Source organism: Sciurus vulgaris (assembly GCF_902686455.1).
Source record: "Sciurus vulgaris genome assembly, chromosome: 13".
NCBI lineage: Eukaryota > Metazoa > Chordata > Mammalia > Rodentia > Sciuridae > Sciurus > Sciurus vulgaris.
The window spans coordinates 60,359,595-60,385,059 of NC_136474.1; the positions used below are offsets into that span (position 1 = coordinate 60,359,595).

The window sequence follows — 25,465 nt, forward strand, 5'->3', positions numbered from 1 at the left end:
GTTAGTGATCATTACTATTCAGTTTAATTTTATAATATCTTAATACACCATGTGCCAGCCACTTTTATTTTTTAACATCCAAGACTCTCCTCTCAGTAATGTGAGTTATGCATTAGTCAGATCGACATTCCTGATACCCATCTCTGATCTTATCTGTTTCATTCATTCAACAGATCCATTCAATGAGTATTCCAGGTATTGAGCTAGGTACTGGGGAGATAGCTAGAGATGGCATTCAAAGGGCCTACCATACACAGGGACAACCAATAATAAGTAGATAGCTACAGCTCAGTGCAGTGAGATGCACAGGGTTAATGGGCTCACACAGAAGGGGAAAGTAACTAGTACAGAACACTAGGAAGGCTTCCTGGAAGGAGTGATGCCAGCACCAAAGGTAGCCAGAAAGGGAGGTAGAAACATTATGGGAAGGAATATCCTGTTGCCACTTGGAGGTGAGAGAGAATGCTGTTTATCGAGGAATTGAAAGATACTGAACATGAATGGCCATAAAGTATGGGCAGGCATAAGATCCCAGGAGGCCTTGGGATTCATGTTAAGGAGATTGGACTTTATCCTCAAGTCTGCTCTGAACTCATCAATGACTTCTCTTCATCCAGCCAATACCATTCAGTCTTCTTGGCTGAGTAATTTGAAACCAACCCTTTTCTCATTGCCTCACATAGCCCTCCCACTGTTCCTGCATGTCAAGTGTTTACTTATCTCCTTGACTAGAATGTCCATCCTCAAATTCTTCAGTTCAATCTGTGATGCATTTGCTGGCAGTGGGTTTGTGCCAGGCATTGTGAGGTATCGTTGCTCCAACACCTTTTTATTCATTCATTCTGCAACTGTTTATTACATGTCAAAATACAGAGGGTGCTGTGCAGCTTTCCCAGGACAACTTCTGTGAAGGCCCCCAGATACTCCTGCTGCATAATCTTTTCTACTTTTCTTCATCCCCTGAAGCCCTAATAGCCTCCATGTGCCTCTGTGGCAGTTCTTGCTGCTTGTTATACTGCATGATAGTTAAGAATTTGCCTGAGTCTGAAACCTAAATAACTTCTCTGTGTTCTAGGGAACTGAGTCCTGGTCCCACTTGCTGTGTTTTCAGAACTCATGATCTTGCATTGGTCTAGAAACTTTATTGTCCATAATAAATATACAAATGAATTTATTTTCTAATATTGTATAGAATATAATTGGCACTTCCTAATGACCTAGTTGGCCAATCAAAGCAACAACTCAAATTCATCAAAACTGAAATCTAGTACAATTTCTCTTAAAGTTTACTATTTCCTACAGGATTCTAAGATTTGCATGAAAACCAAAGAGGTGGATAATATCCCATTTAAGATTGCACACTGTTTTAGTCCATTGTCTGTTGCTGTAACAAAATACCTGAGACTGAGTAATTTACAAAGGGAAGAAGTTTACTTTGGTTCTCAGTACTATAAGTCCAAGAGTGTGGTGCTGGCATCCTCTCAGCTTCTGGTGAGGATCTATACAGCTTTAACTCATGGCAGAAAGCAAAAGAATAAGCAGGTACCTGTAGGAGAGAACAAAGGGCTGAACTCCCAGAATAGCTAATCCAGTCCTGTGAGAGCCAACAGAACTAATCCCTTTTCCATGAGAACTAATCTATTTTCATGAGAAAGACCTCAATTCCTCTCAAAGACCCTGCCTCATAACATGGCTACACCAGCAACCAATTTTCCCAAAGTGAGTTTGAAACCATCTCCAAATCACCACACATCTATCACTGTCTCACTCCTCAGATCAACTCTCTCCTGCTCACTTAAACTTTTCAGATGTACTTATAATCATGGTAAATCACAAAAGAAAAAAAAAAAAAGAGTAAACTGTAACTTGTTGATTTTGTTGATTGCTAAAAATAAAACTGCTTTGCCTTTAACTTTTCAGTTTTACTCTTCTCTTCCTGGATTTATAGCTAACATTTTTTGGTGATTGCCTCTGCATTTACTAGGTGCACCAATCTTCTGGCAGGTTCTGTGATTCATAGTGAATACTAGAGTTGAATCTTAATTGTCTCCATAGTCAATATCGTCGTTGAAGCTTAATTTTCTCCAGTACCTCACCATCTATTTGAATGGAAGGACCAGGCACAAACACTTAACACTAAGGAATACCTTTAAAATACCATGGAGGAATCTATGTTGAAATACCAGGCAGCTTTGCACAGAGACCTTCCCATGCATTGCACTGCTTCTCTGTCCATACTTGCTAATGATGTTTGAGCTTTATTTGAAACTACATGAAAGGTTTTGAGGATGCTTCCTTGTCAGCCACCGTAGAGGATATGCTAAAGCCAACAACATTCAGAGGTTTTTTTTTGTTTGTTTGTTTTTGTTTTTGTTTTTTTTTTGTTTTTGTTTTTGTTTTGTTTGTTTGTTTGTTTGTTTGTTTTCTGAAAGGAAGCCTGGGAGGATGTGTGGACTTATTTACAGGCTTGGGTGTTCTCAGTGATTCACCTGTCACCTTACTCAATTTCCTCTTCTGTGATTGGCCATCTGGCTTAGCGATATTCTCAAATAGTTGAAATGATAGAACCATGGTTAATTGATAAGGAGATTGTTGCTTTAGAAGTGACTGGAAATGTCCCAATACCCCATTTCTATTTAGTTCCTTCCCGCTCCTTACTCCACTTAATAATTCTAGAGAAGTTATAGTTACTGAATGAGTCACATGCTAGGAGCAATATATTCATTATCTGCATTAAAACTCCAAATTACTCTAACTAAGCACTATTAAAGATGAGGAAATATTTAAAGAAAATAAGGAACAGATGCAAGTCCTTATTCTTGGTCACCATGCTGTAACTTGCCAGTGTATTCTGAGCACATATAGACCCTTCAATACTAGCTGAAAGTAAGATTGTGAAAATGAATCTCTTGGGTACATTCTGAAAAAGAAAAAATTCAAATTCTGAACCCAAATATATATTTTAGAATTTATCTTCCAGATAGGATAATCCTCTGTGTTCTATTATGTATATGTTTAGAAAGTTGACTGGAAAATCCCTAGAGAATAAAAATGTTGCAATAATAATATCAAGGAATTATTTTATTAATATGTGTAATATTTTTAAGAACTCTGTATTATGTCGGCAATCTATGACACTCTGTTATGCAGCCAGGCAGAAAAGTTAAGCCCAGTCAGGATAGTTGGGCAAGTAAACTGTTAGATTCAGGAGGTGACCTTCTTAGATAAGCAGACTGCTGCTTATTTCGTCTATTCATCTGTCAAATCACTCATGTGTTTTCATTTTTTATCCAGAAATTTCTTGAAATATCCAAGAACCAATGTTCAACTTAAATTATTTTCTTTTTTTTCTATAAATACTTTACTGTTAATAAAGAATAGTTAATCAATTTTTCTGGCAGTTGGATTTCCCAAGATATTTTTAACCAAAGAACTTCATGTATTTGAGTACAATAAAACTCTTATTTTTTTGGAATGTGAGTAGGCCAGTCCTTCCAGGAGTCATAAATTTGTTGTGGAGGAGACACACACTGATAAAAAAAAAAAATCAATACTCATCTATACAAAGAACAAAGTTTTCACTTTACCTTATTCTCAAACTTGTCAATTTTTACTTTCTATCCTTTGAGCAAAAATGGGAGGTTTCCCACATATACACACATCCACATATTTATACTCACACACACACACAAACGCAGTGCTATTTATCAACTCTTTCTCTTGTTGCAGATGAAACAATTGAATTCTATGAATGGTCTTTATGTGCTTGGAAGTAATTCTGTGGTTTGTGGAAACCCATGAGATGATGGCTTATATCATTATAAAATTTTATCATAGCTTATAAGTTCCTTTTGTAATGCTACAAGTTCCTTTTATTTCTTTAATTAGATGTATTTCAGACATGATTTTATTTCCAATTTTAGTGTTACTAAACACTAAGCACAGATTGTCAGTCCTGGAAGGGGTGAAGTAAGCCATTCATTAGAGTGATTCATCTCGGTTAAGCTAGTAATGAACTATGCAGTTTGGATTTTATCTTCTGCACATTGTCCTGCTGGGAATCACATCGGAAGAACAGAGGGACTCTTACTACCTTACATGTCTGAGCATTGTCTCCTATTTCTTCGTCTCTTAAGGGCTAAGGGGTTTTAATTGGACTTGAGATGAGCTGCTAATCACCATTAACTCTTTCCAGGTCAGGAGCAGTTGAAGCTGCTTTTTCACTGTCCCGGTAAAGTTCCCCAGGCCCTGGCAGGCTTCTCAAACCACATTCTACAGATGTCACTGCCTTCAGTACTATGGTTTTTCTTTGTTTGCTTTCCCTGAAGGAGTTTCATTAACAACTCATAAAATCTTAGAACGTACAGGATTCTTTATCACATTTCTTGGTAACAAAATCTAGAATAAAAAGAAAAGAAAATTCTAATTATTAGATGTTGAAATCCTTTTAAAAAATACTCTAATGCAGTTATCCAAAAATTCAGGGAGATTAAGTCAACAGTATATTCTACACAATCTTTTCATATTTGCATAGTCTTATTCAGTATTATTTTAACCCCAAATCACTAGAATCAGATAATATAAGGTTGTTGCTCTGGAAACGCTATAAACTTAGCTTGCTTAAAACACTCTTGCTTTTGTATATGTTCCAAATATGATCACTTTTTTTAATTGGTCAGAAACACTTGTCAAGAAATTAGGTTTAGAAAAATTTGTCAAAAAGTAAAATGTGGCAGGGCAGTATGACTCACATCTAAAACTCCAGCTATGCAGGAGGCCGAGGCAGGAGGATTTCAAGTTCAAGGCCAGCCTGGGCAAATTAGGGAGACTCTGTCTCAAATTAAAATAAATAGGGCCACAGACAGGTTAGTGGCAAAGTGCCCCTGGGTCCAATCCCCAGTATTAAAAAAAAAAAGAAAATATTAAAAAATTAAAAATCAATTACCCTGAAGAGTGATATAATTTCAATATCTTTTTAATGAGAAAGCAAAAATGTATGAAGATCATTAAAATACTAACCCATCAATTTTCCCTTAAAATATTTCCAAACTTTTAAATTAATACACTGTTTCACATATTCCGACTCTCCATTTAGAGAAAAAATAGTAATCATAGGGGAGAATGAATAATGATCTGTTCTCAAAAGTCCCCCCAAAGACTCATCTCAATTTCTGAATTTAATTAAAAAAACTACAATATCTATTTGGGAAAGAAAGGAGACACTTCGTGACTGATTGTAAAAACATTTGAGGAATTCCATCCTTTCTGTCAACTAGCTCAGGAGACACACACTCTGTGACCTTTTCATTGCTAGGATGAATACATGTTTTTGGACAATTACTCCAAATGTTCTAGCCACTGTTTAATGGCAGCTGTGCTCATAAAAACTAAAGCTAGGGTTAAAATGGATGAGTGAAATTCAAGGATAAGTGGTAGATGACTTTGGAACCCAAAACTGGCATCTTGTCTACTCCAGGATTCCAAAGTCTTCAAAGCAGATGTTGGTTAAGAAGAACTTCCGACAATATGTACAATCAGAAAAATGAGAAATTATACTCCATGTATGTATGATCTATCAAAAAGTTTTAATGCATTCTGTCATGTACAACTAATTAGAATGAATTTTAAAAATTAATTTAAAAAAGAAAAACTTAAAAGAAGCTGATTGATGCAATGAAGTACAGGAGCAAGGACCTCTCACTAGCCACAATTCCAGGTGATATTCTAGTAACAGAAAAAGGATTTAGTCAAATCAAGAAATTATAACTTTTCCTTGATTTGAATAGCCAAATCAGTGTCCAGATTATGCTTTACCAAAATCCTTAAGACAAATTTTAGCCCAATGTATATGATACAGTCTTGATCACTATGGCTAAGTCTTTCTCAAAGAGCATCCAAGTCTAAAACAGAACTGAAAAGTTCTGAGAACTTCACCGATTCTTTTCTACAGGGCTCGTTGTGTTCTTTTGTAAGAGTGGCGTGGGGAGAAACATTTCTTAGCATATCTACAGGGCCTTTTCCTTTTTAGTGAAGGAGCCAGAATTTAATGAAATACAACAAATGTCCTTTCACTCTTGAGAGAGCTGAGGCCTTTTGGCAGTTCAAGAGGGGCTGACTTACTGTCATTCTTGTACCATTCTTTGGCTTAGAGAACTAGAAACTTCAAATCAGCACCTTAAATGGAATTCTGAAGCCCTTGTTATTTTAATGCACATTACTAAGGCTTTTTTCCTTATCTTTTTCCTCTGTGTGTGTGTGTGTGTGTGCGTGTGCACGTGCACAGGTGTACATGCAAGGGCACGTGTGTGTTATATTGGAAGGAAGGGATATCTAATGTCTCCTAAAGCAGCACTTCCAATAGAAATAGAAAGCAAGCCTTGTATTTCATTTTAATTTTTCTAGTAGCCACATTTTTAAAAAAAGTAAAAAGAAACAGACAAAACTAGTTTAACTAATATATTTGAGTTTTCAAAAAGTCAAAGCATCATGTACTCAACATGTACTCAAGGTTAAAAGTTATTAGTGAGGTTTTTTTTTTTTTTCTTTCTTTCTGTTTGCTTTTAGTACTGTATCGTGAATTCATGCCTGTATTTCACACTTGGACCACATCTCAGTTTGGACTGACCACATTTTAACTGCTCGGTAGCCACATGCATCCACTACCAGGCTGGTCAGCCCAGTTCAACAACCTCTCTCCTTCTTGGCACAATATCCCATTCAAAGTTGCTGGCTTCTGATATTTCAGTTCTCAGTTCACATATATTTCACTTTACAGAAGAAATCTATATGTATAAATATTTTAATCTAGGTTCTAACACACAAACCATGTAGATATATACATATTAACATCTGGACATTAATAACCTATGCAGATTTCCCTCTAAGTAAAACTGAAAAATAAAAGTTCCTCCCTCCTCTGTTTCCTGAAGGCGCATGAGTGTGCACCATCCTGCCGTTGAGTGGTCACCGTATTTAGCCTTGTCAGAGCTGCTGACTCATGGCCCATGAATGGCCCTGCTGCCCATGGTAACTGTTTGACAGAATGCCAGCAATGGCTGCCCGCAGCGTCTGAAAAGCTGACCTTGTAACAACATCCACATTCTTTTACTTGCTTTTGCTGACATACTCTCTACTCAAAAGCTGTTTTCAAAACAAAAGTATAACCAAGTATTGAGCTTCTAGAAGCAATTGGATTTCAGTTCATTAAATTATGTGAGTGTGTCAAAGAGGGCAAAACAGCAAAGAAATTAATATACAGAGGGAATTATCCTTGAAGTTGACATTTGAGCTATAAGCATGGAATAGGTGGGGACAGTGATCTAAGACAATGGGAGCATGGAAATGAAACAGATGTCACAAGAGCTAATTTTTAACTTTCTCTGGATCCTTGATGAGCTCTGTATTACTGACCTATTTGAAATTTTCTTTTTCCAAATTGGAACATTTATTCCATTCCCCACCCTAAAAAATGTTTTGCTCAAGTGAAGCTTCTGAACAAAGCATATGAGATTCTCTTCATTAATTAATAAATATATAAATACTTAAAACAGGGATCAAATTAGCAGTAACTGGTACATACTGTTCTACTTAGTGGATAAGTTGATAATTGATGGTCATTTGTCCACACAAAACTCAGTATATAGCTTCCAGCCAACAGCATGTGCTGCCAGTCCTAGTTTTTAGATTCTTCTCTTTTCCTGGTGGCATGGTCTAGATCTTGTGTCTTCTCAATCCTTGCTGGAGCTGATGGCCCTGCTCCCCTCTTTACATCACCTTTAACCCTCAAGTCTTAACTGACAGTACAATTACCCTGCGGTTCACACCTCACCCATTGTAGCCAAAATTTGGTTTCCTGGTTTTGATAGGGAATGATGATTTTCACATAGATGGAGGTTTTCAATGAACTGAATGAATGAGCATTCCGTTACTGTTTTGGCATGCTCTAACCACTAGAGGGCGATGGAGGCGCCTCTCTCTCTTAGGTTCCTCTCTGCCGGGAGGAGTTGTTGTGATAGGAATCAAAATCACAGTTTAAAGATCCAGAGGAGCAGGAAGGAAAGAAAAAAAAAAAAAATTTTTTTTTTAATGTAGCAACTTGAAAACCCTGACAACATATTTTATTTGTTTTATCCAGTTTGAGGCAAGAGTTAATAATTTGAAGATTTCACGTAGAAGTCTGGATTTCCACCCTGAATATGAAAATAGGAAGATGTGGCCATATTGTCTGCATGCCTCCACGTGGCACACGCACAGGGAGCTACTCCCTTTCAACGACACACGCTCTTCATTTGAACTCCATTGCTACCACCCTCTGTTGCTTTTCCAACACTGAAACCAAATTTCTGGGCCACTTATCAAGTCTGTGGGGGAGAGACCAAGCAAACCTCTTATTATTTCAAACAAAATGAGAGAAAGAATAGCTTTTGGAAGTACTAAGAGATATTCACAAGTAAAATATGCAGCACAGTGTATCTCAGTTTTGCCTACTTCTCCCATTTAAGTCAGCTTTTGAGTTTTCTACCACTGACTCGGTCTCTGTCAGATCCCTTCTGTGAGAGCACAACGCATACGTATGCGCATGTGCGTGCAGGCACACATGCACTGCCCTCCTCTTTGGGAACACCTTCTTTCCCACTTGTTTCCTTGCGTTAGTTTTCCCCAAAAACTGATAAAATCTGGAGGACTTAGATTAGGGAAAGAGCCAACATCACAGGAAAGACATTTCTCAAGAGTTTGCTCTAGGCCTTGAGCAAATGGGGCTCCTGTGACCTCTTGCGATCTAGTCTTCTGCTTCCCAAACATGGTGTGGTAGGCATCAGGTCAGGGGTTGAGGGATTTGGGGACCCAGTCAAAATACCATCTCTCATTTATTACCACTAACTTTCACTACCAAGTAATGTCTCTCATGACTGACTGTATAAAAATTTGCAAAATCAACATACAAGGGGCAAAGCATCAATCTTTGTACTCAAGGGAGTACGAAAAGAAGTATATAGCTGCATGTAGCCTGTACTCACAGAAGAAATGTCGAACTTAAATTTGGATTTGGGTGGGATAAATAGATTCCAACAGCTGATATTCTGATTTATTCACATCATTACTTCTTGATCTCAAAAGGAAAGATAATATGAATATTAGTAATCATAGTTAACATCTGTTGAGTTTACTGTGTGTCAGGCACAGTGCCAAATGATGCCTTTAATATTTAGGAACATCTCTGTGAGGTAAGACCTGGTATTTTTCCTTTTAGAGGAATTAAAATTGGAAAAACCAGTCTTGGAGTAGGTAAGTAACTTTCCTGATAACAGATAAAGATTAAATCAGTAAAGAGAAGAGTTATCATGGTCTGTTGAACCTCAGAGCTTCCACTCAACCACCTTAACATATTCCCTTCCTTCTAGGGCAGTGGTTCTCAAAGTGAAGTACTGAAGGCTTTCTAGGGTTCCTTGGCATCAAAACTCTCCTACTAATAACATAGCGTATTATTTACATTTTTCAATCTGTATACATTTACATAGTATAAAAGTAGTTGTGGTTGAAACTGTAGGAATCTTACCATAAATCAAAGCAATGATGCCAAACTCTATATTCTTTACTCCAATGCAAGTATAGTAAGAAAACAAAGCTACCAGAAGAAGAACCTGTTTTGTTAAATCTCAAAGCCTTAATGCACATTCTTCTGACAGGTGGTGTGAGAAAATGGAAAATATGCATAAAGCACTTTTAAAATATTTCAAGGTACAATAATTGTCTCCAAGTACGACTGTTTGGGATACAAGCTGAACCAGCCACTACTTTCATAGAACAACATGTTTATTTGAAGAACAACTGGCAAGCAAACTATGATTATTCAGACATGGGAATTTGGCAAATATTTTCTTGGAAATGAATGAAGTGAGCTTGAAACTTCAGGAAGAAAAACTGAAAAAAAATTCTAGCAATGATAAAATGTAAACTTTCCAGTAGAATTTTGGAAAGCTTGCTTCTGCCACTATGAGCTTGACAGCTTCCCAATACTTTTAAAATAATTTTCTGATGAGACTGATGGTGATATTGATGAAAAAGATTTGTGTTATTGAAAGTGAAATGTGTCAACAGTGGGAATATCTGCAGTACCTAGTGAACCAATAATTTCCAAATGACAAATGCACAGTGTTATAAAACTCATGTTTTTGTAAAAACATCTATAAGAACTATAAAACTGATGGTAGATTTTAATGCAATGATTATTCAAAGTTCGTTGATTGGCTAAAGATTCCACACTGCAACTCTTTCAAGGATCACTTGTTGAATTTCAGTGTCAGATCAAAAACAAATATTCATATAATATGAAATACTCTGGCATTTTTGATTGTGTCTCTGTGTAAACCTGGAGTTTCTTCATACTCTTCAACCCAAGCCCCATTTTGCAATAGATTCAGTGCAGGAGCAAATATGAAAACCCATCTATCTTCTATTGGTCAAGACATTAAAAATATTTCCAGATATGTAAAACCAGGCTGTACTTCCTGTCCAAATTTTGTTTTGGAAAAATATTGCTATTTCATTATTTATCTTATATCCAATGGGCTTACCATTATTATTCAAATGAATTTATAAATACTTTTAATTTTCAAGTTTTAATTTCTAGTAAGTTAAATATTAATAGATGTAACAAATAGAGAAAAACTCTTTTAGAGGGTCTTCAGAACAAAAGGTTTAAGAAGCCCTGATGTAGGGTCTAGGTTCACTTTTTCAACCCCAAAGTAGCATGGTCATTTACTGACACTAAGTTAAATGATGTATGTTTTATCTTCATGATTTTAGAAAGGCACTTTCGTCCTCCGAGTCAGGTGGAGATGACAGGTCAGCCCCTCAGTAGCCATCAGGCGGCTCCTAAAGTATATGACATATGGAAGTCCCCCAGACTAGGTAGAGACACACCCATGATGGGCAAGGCTAGAGAAACCAGAATTAGATTCTTCTGTCTCTTTATGCCTTCCAGAAAAAGCATTTCTTTGTTTAAGAAAACACTAACCTGCATTTTGCACATAATATTTTTTTTTCCTGAGGAAACGAGATCCATAGTACAAGCAGCGACAACAGAAAAAAATTAAAATCTGGTTTCTGGGCCAGCCAGAGTTTGACAATGAACCTGCATCCAAATAACTGCTGCACTTTTTTTTTGTGAGAACAAGTTTTATGGTTGGGTTTTTATGCATATTAGAGAAGAGGAATGTTTTTAAAACATGCAGAATTCCACATGCTTAGTGCAACTTTGATTCAGACTTGTAGGAAGCATGGTACCCTGCCTGCAAACATCTCCTCTCTTCTCCTTCATCTTCTTTGTTTAAATGTTACTAATAATTGATAGAATGTCCTTTAAATCTCTCTTCTTTTTAAATTTTGCTCTTTTTCTATAACCAGTTCCATGAGTTCCTTTTTTTTCCTTCCTTCTTTTCTGATTGTTTTGATCTTTACACCATGGCAAAATCAAACACAGTTAAAGCAAATCACATTGTGTCATTAATCTCTTAGACATGTAAGACCGACTTCCCTATAGAATGAATGAACATAAACTATGAACAAGAAAGCAAAGGTCACATATTACTAATATTACCAAGGAGACCATCTATGATCTACCTGCATGTGATTAATTAAAATTTCATTTCTTAAGAAACTAATTGATCCCAGGGATGCAAGGTTGGTTCAACATCAGGAAATCAATAAACGTAATTCACCATATTAATAGACTTAAAGTCAAGAATCACATGATTATTTCAATAGATGCAGAAAAAGCATTTGATAAAATACAGCACCCCTTCATGCTCAAAACACTAGAAAAAATAGGGATAGTGGGAACATTCCTTAACATTGTAAAGGCCATTTATGCGAAGCCCATGGCTAATATCATTCTAAATGGTGAAAAACTGAAAGCATTCCCCCTAAAAACTGGAACAAGGCAGGGATGCCCTCTTTCACCACTTCTATTCAACATCGTTCTTGAGACTCTGGCCAGAGCAATTAGACAAACCAAAGAAATTAAAGGGATACAAATTGGAAAAGAAGAACTCAAACTATCCCTGCTCGCTGATGACATGATTATATATTTAGAGGAACCTGGAAATTCCACCAGAAAACTCTTAGAACTCATAAGTGAATTCAGTAAAGTAGCAGGTTACAAGATCAATGCCCATAAATCCAACGCATTTTTATACATAAGTGATGAATCTTCAGAAAGAGAAATTAGAAAAACTACCCCATTCACAATAGCCTCGAAAAAAATAAAATACTTGGGAATCAATCTCACAAAAGAGGTGAAAGACCTCTACAATGAGAACTATACAACACTAAAGAAAGAAATTAAAGAACACCTTAGAAGATGGAAAGATCTTCCATGTTCTTGGATAGGAAGAATTAATATTGTCAAAATGGCCATACTACCAAAAGTGCTATACAAATTCAATGCAATTCCAATTAAAATCCCAATGACGTACCTTACAGAAATAGAGCAAGCAATTATGAAATTCATCTGGAAGAATAAGAAACCCAGAATAGCTAAAGCAATCCTTAGCAGGAAGAATGAAACAGGGGGTATAGCAATACCAGATCTTCAACTCTACTACAAAGCAATAGTAACAAAAACGGCATGGTATTGGTACCAAAATAGAAAGGTAGATCAATGGTACAGAATAGAGGACACGGACACAAACCCAAATAAATACAATTTTCTCATACTAGACAAAGGGGCCAAAAATATGCAATGGAGAAAAGATAGCCTCTTCAACAAATGGTGCTGGGAGAATTGGAAATCCATATGCAACAGAATGAAACTAAACCCATATCTCTCACCATGCACGAAACTAAACTCAAAATGGATTAAGGACCTCGGAATCAGACCAGAGACCCTGCAGATTATAGAAGAAAAAGTAGGTCCAAATCTTCACCTTGTTGGTCTAGGATCAGACTTCCTTAACAGGACTGCCATAGCACAAGAAATAAAAGCTAGAATCAACCACTGGGATAGATTCAAACTAAAAAGCTTTCTCTCAGCAAAGGAAACTATCAGCACTGCGAAGAAAGAGCCTACAGAGTGGGAGAATATCTTTGCCAATCATACTTCAGATAGAGCACTAATCTCCAGAATCTATAAAGAACTCAAAAAACTCTACTCCAAGAATTCAAATAATCCAGTCGACAAATGGGCTAAGGAAATGAATAGATACTTCACAGAAGAAGATCTACAAGCAATCAACAAACATATGGAAAAATGTTCAACATCTCTAGTAATAAGAGAAATGCAAATCAAAACCACCCTAAGATTCCATCTCACCCCAATTAGAATGGCGATTATCAAGAATACGAGCAACAACAGGTGTTGGCGAGGATGTGGGGAGAAAGGTACACTCATACATTGCTGGTGGGGCTGCAAATTAGTGCAGCCACTCTGGAAAGCAGTGTGGAGATTCCTTAGAAAACTTGGAATGGACTCTCCATTTGACCCAGCTATCCCACTCCTTGGCTTATACTCAAAGGACTTAAAATCCGCATACTACAGAGATACAGCCACATCAATGTTCATAGCTGCTCAATTCACAATAGCCAGACTGTGGAACCAACCTAGATGCCCTTCAATTGATGAGTGGATAAAGAAACTGTGGTATATATATACAATGGAATATTACTCAGCCATAAAGAATGATAAAATTATGGCATTTGCAGGCAAATGGATGAAATTGGAGAATATCATGCTAAGTGAGATAAGCCAATCTCAAAAAGCCAAAGGACGAATGATATCGCTAATAAGTGGAGGATGACACATAATGGGGGGGAGGGAAGGGTTAGTGTTAGGGTTAGAGTTAGGGTTAGGGAGGGGGGCAAGTATGGAGGAAGGAAGTACTGTATAGAGGGTAAAGAGGGGTGGGAGGGGTGGGGGAAGGGAAAAAATAACAGAATGAATCAAACAACATTACTCTACGTAAATTTATGATTACACAAATGGAATGCCTCTACGCCATGTACAAACAGAGAAACAACATGTATCCCATTTGTTTATAATAAAAAATAAATAAATAAAATAAAATTAAAAAAAAGAAACTAATTGGACTAATCTTTGTCACATTGTTAGTTATCCTTCAAAATTCAACTTAATTCTCTTTTTGACCAACTTCATGGTAGTGCTTAGATGCAAGGGACAAAATAAACATTTTTCTTCCTTACTTGGAGTTAATTTCAACATCAAAAGTTCGAGGATTTAATGAGTTCAACGCTCTGCAGTAGTATCTGCCTGTACTTGAGTTTAGTTGCATATTGCCCTGCCTTTATTCATACAGAGATTTTCTTCTAAGAAAACTTCAATTACACTTATGTTTAGTAATTATATAAGAAAATGAGACTCTCATTGGTTCTGTACTTGTATTTCCCCAAAAGATGCAAAATGAGATAATCACTTTCTTGAAATGTTTTCTGAGAAAATGACTTTCTTTTTTGATATTTTGGGATACTTGGGATTTTTACAGAAGATGTTTGTATTATAAAAGTGAAATGATGACCTACTGCCTTACCTTGGAATGTAGCAGAAATCTGTTCTGACTGAATGTGTGCATGAAATACACAAGTAAAATAAAGAAGCTCTCACTGAAGGCTGATGTCCCATGTGGTCATATGTTCACAGACTTCAATTAGCAAATTGCATAAAAGCAACCTCATATCCATAAAAAGAAGTTTTTATGTTGAATATGTATAAATCACCAGCAATCAAACACCAAAAGCTTAAAAAAAAAAAAAAAGAAAAAGCTTGGAACAAAGTCATATCTAGATTATAATACCTCAAGTTCATTAAAAATTATGTGTTGTGTATATATGTGCATATACCTGTGGGTATATATACACATAATCACACACATATCTACATATTTATATACATGTATATACAATTGAAAGTAAGTGTGCAAAAATCTTGTAGGGATTTCCTCTGGGAAGGAATGTAAGCAATATAATTTTCTTCATAGTTTATCATATTTTCCACTTCTCCCATAAAGAAATTTGCTGCAATTAAAAAAGCTAAAAGCTCTATTAGTTTCTTGCCACCTCATTCTATTTTTAAATTAAATTTGCTTTTTTCTTAAATATTAGCATCTGAGCTAACCATTCTTACTTGTCTAACAAAAGAAGAAATATGTGTAAGTCCTTGAGTTCTTAGCAGCTGAGCTCCTCTGCTGAGGTTGCCCAAGTGCAATATGTCATTAAATATATCATATCAGGGACGTGTCCTTTTAAAATTAATATCATCTGGTAAGCCACTGCCCTAACCTCAGTGAGATTCAACAGGAAGAATCATGAAGGTGGAAACGTAGGCAGAAAAAGGTGTGAAAGAAACAGAGCTGAGAAACCCTTTATAAATCACCTCCTTCCTTCTCAGCACCTGTAAAACAGTTGACAGAACACCAAACTGAACTGAGACTGACAGGCAAGTCGTCATATTGTTTAAGAGTTCCTGAATGTCAGCAGGTCTCTGGCTCCATGGTGTAAGAAATTCTGCACTCACTGCTGAAGGTATACATCCATTCCTTTTGACAGCTATTTTGTCCAAATGTTGTGCTTTCTATTTTATCTTACTTTAACCTGAGTGATGAAGTATGATTTTTTTATCCTTGTTGGTAAAATATTGATTGAAACTGAATTCTCTGCTACTTTCTTATATTTGGTCAAATACCTTCTTGCTATCTTTTGTTACTATTGTTCTTTTTAGATATACATGACAGTGGAGTGTATTTTGACATATTATACATACATAGATTATAACTTCTTCTAATTTGGATCCCATTCTTGTGAATAAACATGATGTGGAGTTTCACTGTCATGTATTCAAATATGAACATAGGAAAATTATATCCAATTAATTCCGCTGCCTTTCCTAGTCCCATCCTACCTCCCTTCCCTTCATTCCCCTCGTCTAAACCAAGGAACTTCTCTTCTCCAACCCAACCCATTGTGTGTTAACATCCACATATCAGAGTGAACATTTGGCCTTTAGTTTGGGTATTTCACTTAGCATGATTGACTATCATTCACTTAGCATGATCATCTCCAGATCCATCCATTTACCAGAAATGCCATATTTTTTTATGACTGAGTAATATTCCATTGTGTATATGTACCACATTTTCTTTATCCATTCATCTTTTAAAGGAACCTAAGTTGGTTCCATAGCTTTACTATTGTGAATTGAGCTGCTATTAACATTGATGTGGCTGTGTCACTGTAGTGTACTTATTTTAAGTCCTTTGGATATATATGGAGGAGTGGAATAACTGGGTCAAATGGTGGTTCCATTCCAAGTTTCCTGAAGAATCTCCATACTGCTTTCCAGAGTGGTTGCACCAACTTGCAGTCCCACCAGCGATATATGAGTGTGCATTTTCCCCCATATCCTTGTTAACGTTTATTGTTCCTTGTATTCTTAATAATTGTCGGACAGTGTGAGATGAAATCTCAGTCTAGTTTTAATTTGCATTTTTCTAATTGCTAGAGATGTTGAACATTTTTTATATATTTGTTGACCATTCATATTTCTTCTATGAAGTGCCTGTTCAGTTCCTTAGCCCATTTATTGATTGGGTTATTTGTTTGTTTATTTATTTGTTTTGTTGTTTTTTGAGTTCTTTATATAGCCTGGAAATTAATGCTCTATCTGAGGTGCAGGTGGCAAAGATTTTCTCCCAGTCTGTAGGCTCTCTCTCTCATTCTTGATTGTTTCCTTTGCTGTGAAGAAGCTTTTTAGTTTGATACCATCCCATTTATTGATTTTGGATTTTACTGCTTGTACTTTAGAAGTCTTGTTGAGGAAGTCAGTTCCTAAACCAACATGATGGAGAATTTAATATATTGCAAACTCCTGTCCCATTATATATTAAACTAAACTAACAATCACATTTCTTACACATTTTGTTTAAAAGAAAAATACTTTTCTTCTAGTAGCTCAAGGTCTCTGGGTCTAATGTGTCAGTCTCTCTCACTGTCTTGCTGTATGTCATAGGGAGTAAGTATTAAAGCAAGGAACTGAAACAGTAGGGCACAGCAGTGGCTCTACTTTTTCCTGTACAGATGTCTGGATTTCTAGAATGATGACCTATACCCAGGACGCTTCAATCATAGGGTATATGATAGAGAGAAACTATATGAGAAACTATAGAATCACAGGCTCCCCTGAGTTAGATGAATTTTCCTGATTGTTTGGCCAAAGACATAAAAATGTCACAGAATTAAGATGGCCATAGACCATAAGAGCAGATATAGCCAGTCCTTTTTTCTCCAGTACTGGGTGTTGAACCCAGAAATTGTACAGGCTAAACAACATGTCTCCACTGAGCTACATGTACAGCCCTTTTTGATTTTTATTTTGAGACAGGGTCTTGCTAAATTGCCCAGGTGGGCCTAAAACTGGCGATCCTCCTGCCTCAGCCTCCCAAGTCGCAGGGATTACAGGTGTGCATCATTGCACTGGGCTGGCAGTCAGTCTTAATAGCACTTCCCTTCGGGATCCAAATCCCAAGAGTGGGGAGTCCACCTGATGTGATCTTGCCCTTCCATGATGGGGCCACAGGAGATTGGAACAGCTAACTTGCCACATTTGCAGCTTCTCTCTGCTGTGGGCCTACAGTAACAATCTTTGCCCATTATAGGAATATGTGTAGACACCCAAAACCTTCCTCGTTCTCTGGCTGAGCTTTGTGTCAACAAGAGCAAGCCCTTAAAAGAGAGGATAAACACTAAGCATCCCTAAACACTAATTTCATGTCCCAAAAGACTCATTTGGCAGCAGCCATCAACCTGACTGACGTAATACCCTGTGTCTGGGGTGACTCCACCTTTACCTCAAGGGCTGTGAATCCAAATCCACTTTAATGCAGCTTCCTAAGGTGCTTCAACATTCCTAGGCCAGTAACTAATAATCTGGTGAAATTATCTGAATAAATGTATACAGCAACTCTGTGAAGGACCCAGGCAAGAAACCACTGAGCTCTTCATGTTTGCCATTTATTCCATTATCAACCATTTACTTGAACAAACATTTAGTGAAGACTATTAGTCATCAAAGGTGATGTCCCAGAGAAAATGAAGAAATAGACAAAACTGTTCCTGCCCTCAAGTTGCACCTGTTCTTATAGGAAAAAGAATATTTATATTTTCCATGACAACAGGTGCTCTAATGAAGGACCTCAAAGGCATAGCAACACTAAGAACTGCAGTAGGAAGGAGGTGTGAGAGGAGAGCTGGAGGGTGCAGACAGGAAATCAGTATGGTGTATAAGCCAGGTAACTTCAGTGGTGAATTAGGCTCAGCTTGTGCAACATTGGAGGTCTGGATGGACCCATGGTAAAATTACAGTATGGTCTTAGGACTGAGAGGGATTTAAGCCATCTGGACCAAAGTTTCTCAACCTAGTACTGGTACACTCTGGACTGGTTCATCATTGAGTGGGGGCCATCTTGGACACTGCAGGATATTTAGCAGCACCCCGACCTCTACCTACCAGATGCCAGTTGTACCCACTTTTCCCTCACAACTGAAAATACTCTAGATATTGCCAAATGTCCCTGGGGCTAAGAGCAAAACCACTGCTGGTTGAAAACCAGTGGTCCAGACCAATACCTTCATTTTACTAATGAGAAAACTGAAACAAAGTTAAGAGTCAATAGCTTGCCCAGCTAGTTAGGAATAAAGACAGAAAGAAAACCCAGTCTTCTAATTGTAGTTCAGTCTTCTTTCCATAACAGAAGAAGAGAGACCTTTCAGACCTAAGTTTTTCCTTCTCTCCCAGCCTTCTCATCATTGTAAACGATTATCCGGCTGCTGTGTTTGCAGAAGAGGGTTAACAGGAATCCCAAGCTTAGCCAAGGTTAAATCTTAGCATGCCATCTTTAAGTCAGTGGCATAGAGCTGCTGGGAAAAAAAAAAAAAAAAGCAGGACCTAAGTAAGTTGTTTGGAAATCATTTGGACAAGTTGTTACCATGTCTCCAATGACTTTAAGAGCGCTTAACCAAACCGTTTTAATAATTGCTACAACTTATGTCAACCGACAGTGTCAAACTCCAGAAGTTACCAAGTTTTATATGTTTATGAATGCCATATGTCTCTCATGCTTGCATTTTTTTTTTTTTTTTTGGTCCACCCTTTGCAAATTTATGGACATTATCTTCTAACCCAAGGATCTGAAATTGTTCTCCATTCACTGAAATCTAATAAGGTAGACCCATGGCACCCCAGTATCCCAAGCATAACTAACCAAAAAGGAAAACCTACAGTGTAAGTCCTGGTGACTACCCATTTCCCTCTTCCCTTAGTGTTTCTGCTGCATATTCCTACATAATAATGAAAATAGATAAAATGACTACTTGGTTTCCTCATTTGTTTCAGTGTGAATAAAATTCCTGTGAATTCTTCAGCTTGGGATGAAATTATTTTAATGTGGTGCAAGTTCATAAGGGTTAACAGAGAGGAGATTGGACCTAATGTCTTTATAAGAAAAGGAGGCAAATTTTAGAAGAAGAAAAATAATAAGATTTCTTCTTTATTGCATTCATGTTATTTAATCTTACATTTTACCCTCCTTTGTTTTTTTTTCCAGGGCATGTATAGATAAAATCATCAATATTAAACCAAATCTGATCTGCAAATCTTATGATTAAAAACATGCACATTTCTTCTTAGATTTAAATTTGGTGACAACCAACAAGGTTTCATTCACTTATGGGCTTGTGTGTTCTTGCAATAAATATTCCTGCAGGCCTACTCTGTGCTAGCCATCACCCTGAGCGTCCGAAGTGCAATAAGGAACAAAAGCTTTGCCTTTGTAGAGTTTATATGTTAGTATGAAGAGACAATGAATAAATAATACATTAGAAAGTTGGAAGTGCTATGCAGGAAAATATTTCAAGGTAACCACTAGAGAATGAGGGTGGAGTGCTGTTTTAAGTGGGAAGATCAGAACTGGCCCAGACTTGAATAGTAATGTGAATGCTAACTCTACTTGAGTCTCATAATTGGCTTGGTCCCATGGAATTAGAATTGGAGTGACCACGTATCCCAGCCTTGTGTAATGGCTGGGTGGCCCTTACCAAATCCCACATTGCAGTGACTATCAAGTCTCTATATTAATACCATTAGTGTGAAGGTCTTTCCATTTGTGTATGCTCTAATTTAAGGAGTTTTCTTATTTAGCAAAAATCCTGCAACTTCCATTCAACCTATATGCCTAAAATATGGTGCCCCAAATAGAGCAAAATACTTCTTTCTCTTGTAGTAGTCTGCGGTGTGATATCGACTCCTAACTCCAGTAGGAACTCTGCCTGAAATCTTGTCAGGGAACTAGGTAAAGGAGACCTTATTTTTATTTTATCTCAGTGTACTAAATTTTAACTTCTAGTTGAATTAGATATCCTAGGTTAGCCAGCCTAGAATTTAAGTTACCTGACCTAGTATTTAAGTAAACTTTTAAGGAAAAAAAAAAAAAAAAGGTATCATTTTCTGTCCCCACAGAGTGTTCCTGTGAGAATTTTGCTTCACAAGTGTCCAATAGGCTGCAGTAAGAGAGAGAGAGAGTAGGATCGATGGCTTTGATTCACTGGCAGTTTGGGAGGCAGCCACCCTCAGGTTCAGACGTGGAAAGAATTATCTATATTCAGTTCTGTGTATCCTGGGGTCCCACAGGGAACAAAGCTAGGAGTAGTAGAGATGGAGCTGCCTCCAGATTAGACACCTGCTTTTGATCACTGCCAGAGCTACAGGCTGTTACTGGGTCTCTTTATGGTGAAGGAATAGTGGCAAAAACTCAAGCTGGCTCATAGTCAGCAAATCATCCAAGGTGCAATTGTTGTTAAAGTCATAGATCCCAGTCAACTTGGGTCACCCAGCTCACTGTTTGAGTTCTACTTTGTCTCCCTCCTTGTCCACTGCAGCCCAGGGTGACCCAGGAGCTAGGCAAAAATCGAACATGCAAAGCACCCACCTCAAGATTGACAGGTGAAGGAGCAACAACCAGCAACAAGATCCTAACAGGTCACGAGGCCAACAGCAAGGGATTTCTTGAATGATTCTAGTTTGCCAAATAGAGCTAGATATGTTTATCTATGTGTGGTCACTTTATTCCACATATACACACACATACGTGCACATATGACCTTACAGGAAAGAATATAAGATTGCATGGTTTTCTGTTTATTTCCTGGCACTGTGGCTTGGAGGGCTGCATTCATGGTGAGAGGGGCAACATTTTAATGTATAATGTATTCCCAAATACATAGGTCTAATCTACTTCAAACCCAATTTTAAAAATAACAACAGTGTATACTTCAAGAAAACAAACCAAAATATCAGAAATTTTTGTAATAATACATTTAATTCAAAAATGCCAAATTCATGCATGTCCCTAGAATATAAACACAAGAGGAAGACTGTTGGGCCCTGGTATAACAGAACAGGGGTTCATTGTGCAATGAAATTTTCTTCATCTCCGGTTCATACAACTTATGTAATAATAAGCCTACCTGAGAATCTGGATTAGAGGAAGGGGGAGTCATTGTTATAGAAATTTTTTTCTATGTACCTAACACCATATGATGCCTAACAATAGTCATGACAGCTAAAATAATGATTATGGTCATTTTAGATGACCGGGGTTAAAGAACACAGTTGGAGAGGAAAGCAGTGGATTAGAGCTGGGGACAGAGGGCACATACCCCAAGTCAGTGCTCTGTCTGTCCCTCCCCTTTCTGTCCCCACAGCTGTCAGACACCTTCTCCCCTTTACCTTCATGTGTCCCTTCCCCTCCCTCTTTTCTCCCTTAACATTTGATTTCCATAGCCATACAAAGCTTCTCTCCTCCAGTTTTCATCTATGAATTTTCTCAGAAGGCAAAAGCTTATAAAACCATTAAATGTTAAGAAATATGAATGGCCCATTTTGTGAACTATTTACTGTTTATGTTATTACTACACAACATGATAAATCATACTGATTATTAAATAAGTTAGTTTGCTTTGCTGTAGCTGATTCTTATGGGGTATCCATGCCATTAGAGAACATTTGCGTCTGAGGACTCCAGCTTCAACATTAAGTTCCTTAGCTTTAGTAGAAACTCTGGTGATACAATATTCTAGAAAATTACCTACTTGGAAAACATAGCAGATTCCATGGTCTCCCATTTCTGGATTTCTGATTAACCAAAAACAAAGAGTTATGGTAGGACCCCAAGGTTTCAGACTCCCTTCTGTTATTAATAAGTTGTTTCACCTTGGACAATCACTTGATCCCTCTGGGCCTGTCCATCCTCATCTGTGAAAGGACTTCTAGCATAAATGCCATTATTCTTACAGGAAAAGATATTTCATTTCTTATCATAAATGAAAACCAAGGTTCCGAGTTGAATATTAAAACTTATTAATAGTGTATGAGGATCTTGTAAAATAACATATATTCTAGATCTGCCATTCTTGGCTTCCTGTTTCTGTAGTAAATGTGAGTTTCTTAACTAAATAAAAATATGTTTTCTCATTGCAGATATATAGGATTTACCAGTCCCTGGATGAAGCACTTGGGGAGTCTTTAAATGCCATAATCAACAGCCATTTCAAAGAAAATAATATAGATGGTTTTGGAAAGTTCATGCTGTTTCTTCACGGAATTTTAGGTGAGTTTAAGCCGAAGGATGTAAGATGGATGTTGAACTGTGTCCTTGTAAAGTGCTTCTCTTCCTTGCATAAAAGGAATTAAATATTAGCAAGGCCTTTCACCTTTCTACTTTTAATGAGGTGTTAGACAGTGAAAGACTTATTTTCTGTTCCTTTTGTTTTTATTATTATCAGAAAACATCTGCATTATGAGGTGTTTAACACAGAAATGGACTCAATATCTCTTCCTGGTTTCTCTAAGGCAAATTCCATAGTATTTTCCTCTCCTCTAAAGCTTACCATTTTTTTAAAGATAGAAAGTGTACTCAATATTAGAGTAATTAGTCAGAATACGATAAAAACCATGTTTTAATGGCATAAACTGACAGAAAATTTGCTGGTGTCAATGGTAGTTTAGTCATTGACACATCTATGTGAGATAAAGATAACATTTCAAAAGCTACCTGTAGGAGGGTTTTATATTGCCTAAATTAAAAGCGGGACATGGTTAAGTTCAGTTGTGCCAATTTTTTTAACTTCTGTGTACAATTATGTACACACACACATACACACACATTAAATTTTGTTTGCCTGGCTATAAAATGGATGAATAAATATGTTTTGTATCATCAGACATGATGCCTTGCAAATTAGCATTTCAATATTAGCCTTAAACATTTATCATTTTCAGCAGGATAAAGGATGGGGACAATTTGAGTGTGGTCATATTGGGGAAATTGTGTGACTTTCCACTTCCTCTTAAGACCAGTTTACAAAGTATGGTTTTATTTTCCACTTTGAAGAAGGGTGATGTTCAAATCATCAGAATACACCCATGTTCCCTTCTGAATAAAGCAGCATGGCTGACAAGACATTGCTCACTGCCTGTCTTGCCTAAAAGGCAGGTGTGCTTCCTTTACACTTTTGACTAACTTCACTTTGACTTAACTCTCTCATATTCTTTTTTTTTTTTTTTTTTTTTTTTGGTACCAGGGTTTGAACCCAGGGGTGCTTAACCACCGAGTCACATCCCCAGTCCTTTTTAAAATATTTTATTAGAGAGAGGGTCTTGCTGAGTTGCTTAGAGGCTCACTAAGTTGCTGAGGCTGGCTTTGAACTCATGATCCTCCTGCCTCAGCCTCCTGAGTCACTGGGATTACAGGCGTGCGCCACCACACCCGGCTCTCATAATCTTAAGGTGCATAAATTTGGTTTATTGAGACTGGAGATAGAACTACAATGGAGATTTCATTCGTTTTCAAGATGTTTGTTAAATGTACTACCCAAGAGGTAAACAGTGCACTTCAAAGATATCATTAAATCCCTCTCCCTAGTGGAGCAGTTACTCCAGAAGAGGAAACGAAAGCGAAAAGCTAATTTTCTGAGCTCTCTATTCTCCGGGGTGCCAGTCTGTGCCTGTTTTTACCCTGAGGTCCATTCTTTGCCCTGTGCCTGCTCTGTTCCATGGGGCTGAAGCCCTGGAGGCTGCTCTCCAACCCCAGCCCTTGTCTCCAGCTTCCCCCAGGAACCCTGAACCCGAAACTCTGGCGACACTGCCTCTTCTCGCGGTCCCTTGAGAACTGAGGGTGGTAGTACTTTGGGCGTTTTGCTGCTTGTACTGTTTAGCTTGGTTCTCTATCACCGATTTAACCTCTCATCTGTGTAACCATTTCCCTTGGGTTAAATTCTACCCATTTTAAATACTTAGGAGTGTTTTCTCGGTTGTGTCCTAACTAATCCATCAACGCTTAATTCCAAAATTATTGAAAGAAAAGCACTCAGGGATTACTTGCTTCTCCCCAGTAAAACACATGATCTGCAGGAAATAAATTTAAAATTGGGTATTTTGTTTTTATTTTTGTTTTGTCTTTTGTTTCTTTTCATTTATAAAATGCTTTATATTAAGACTCTGAGATATAAACACACACACGCAACACAAGGAAGTACGCTTGTGTTTCTATGAATTTTCAGAGTGATTACTATCAATCAAACCAAGAAACAGAACTTCACCAACACTTCCAGATGTTCTACTCATGCCTTTGTCTAGGCGTTTCCCAGAGGAAACCACTATCCTAGTTTATATCGCCATTGACTAGTTTTGCCTATTGTAGAACTTTGTCTGATGGAATCACACAATGTTTTAAATAGCCATGGAGCATTTCTTTTTTTTTTTTTTTCTTTTAATTAATAAACCTTAATTTTGAGAACAATTTATTGTTCACAATAGAACTGGGTGAAAGGTACAGACATTTCTCAGCTACTCCCTGCCCCCAAACATGCCTAGCCTCCTGCACTATCCACATGCCCCACCAGAGTGGCACACTTATTACGATCTGGGAACCTGCATTGACACACTGCTATCACCCAAGTCATATTGGAGTTCATCGTGGTGTACATTCTGTGGATCTTAACTAATGTACAATGACACGTTTCCTCCATTAAAATGTCATATGAAGTGGTTTCACTGCCTGAAAATCTGCCCTCCCCACTAAGCCCTGGAAACCAATGTCTTTTCGATGCCTCCACAGTTTTCCTTTTCCAAAGTGCCATACGATTGGAATCATACAGTCTATGCCCTTTTCAGATGGGCTTTGATCACTTAGTAATATGCACTGAAGTTCCTTCCCTGAATTTTCAGGACTTGATAGCTCATTTCATTTGAGTGCTGAATAACATTCCATTTCCTGGATGTGCCACATTTTATTTATCTCTTCACCTACTGAAAGACATTTCATTGTTCCCAACTTTTTATAATTATGAATAAAGCTGCTATAAACATCTGTGTAGGTTTTTGTGTAGACACAACTTTTCAGCT

General features: G+C 37.3%; 1 protein-coding gene across 14 annotated transcripts in view; it reads left to right on the forward strand.

Moving 5' to 3' along the window:
* The window catches only part of DTNA (dystrobrevin alpha), a 357,757-nt gene that overhangs the window by 148,838 nt on the left and 183,454 nt on the right, over window positions 1-25,465 (forward strand). For all 14 annotated transcript variants that reach the window (XM_079108515.1, XM_079108517.1, XM_079108514.1 and 11 more), the window contains one exon: window positions 22,541-22,670. The gene's annotated coding sequence lies outside the window, so the exon portion shown is untranslated. The remainder of the gene's footprint in view (window positions 1-22,540; window positions 22,671-25,465) is intronic.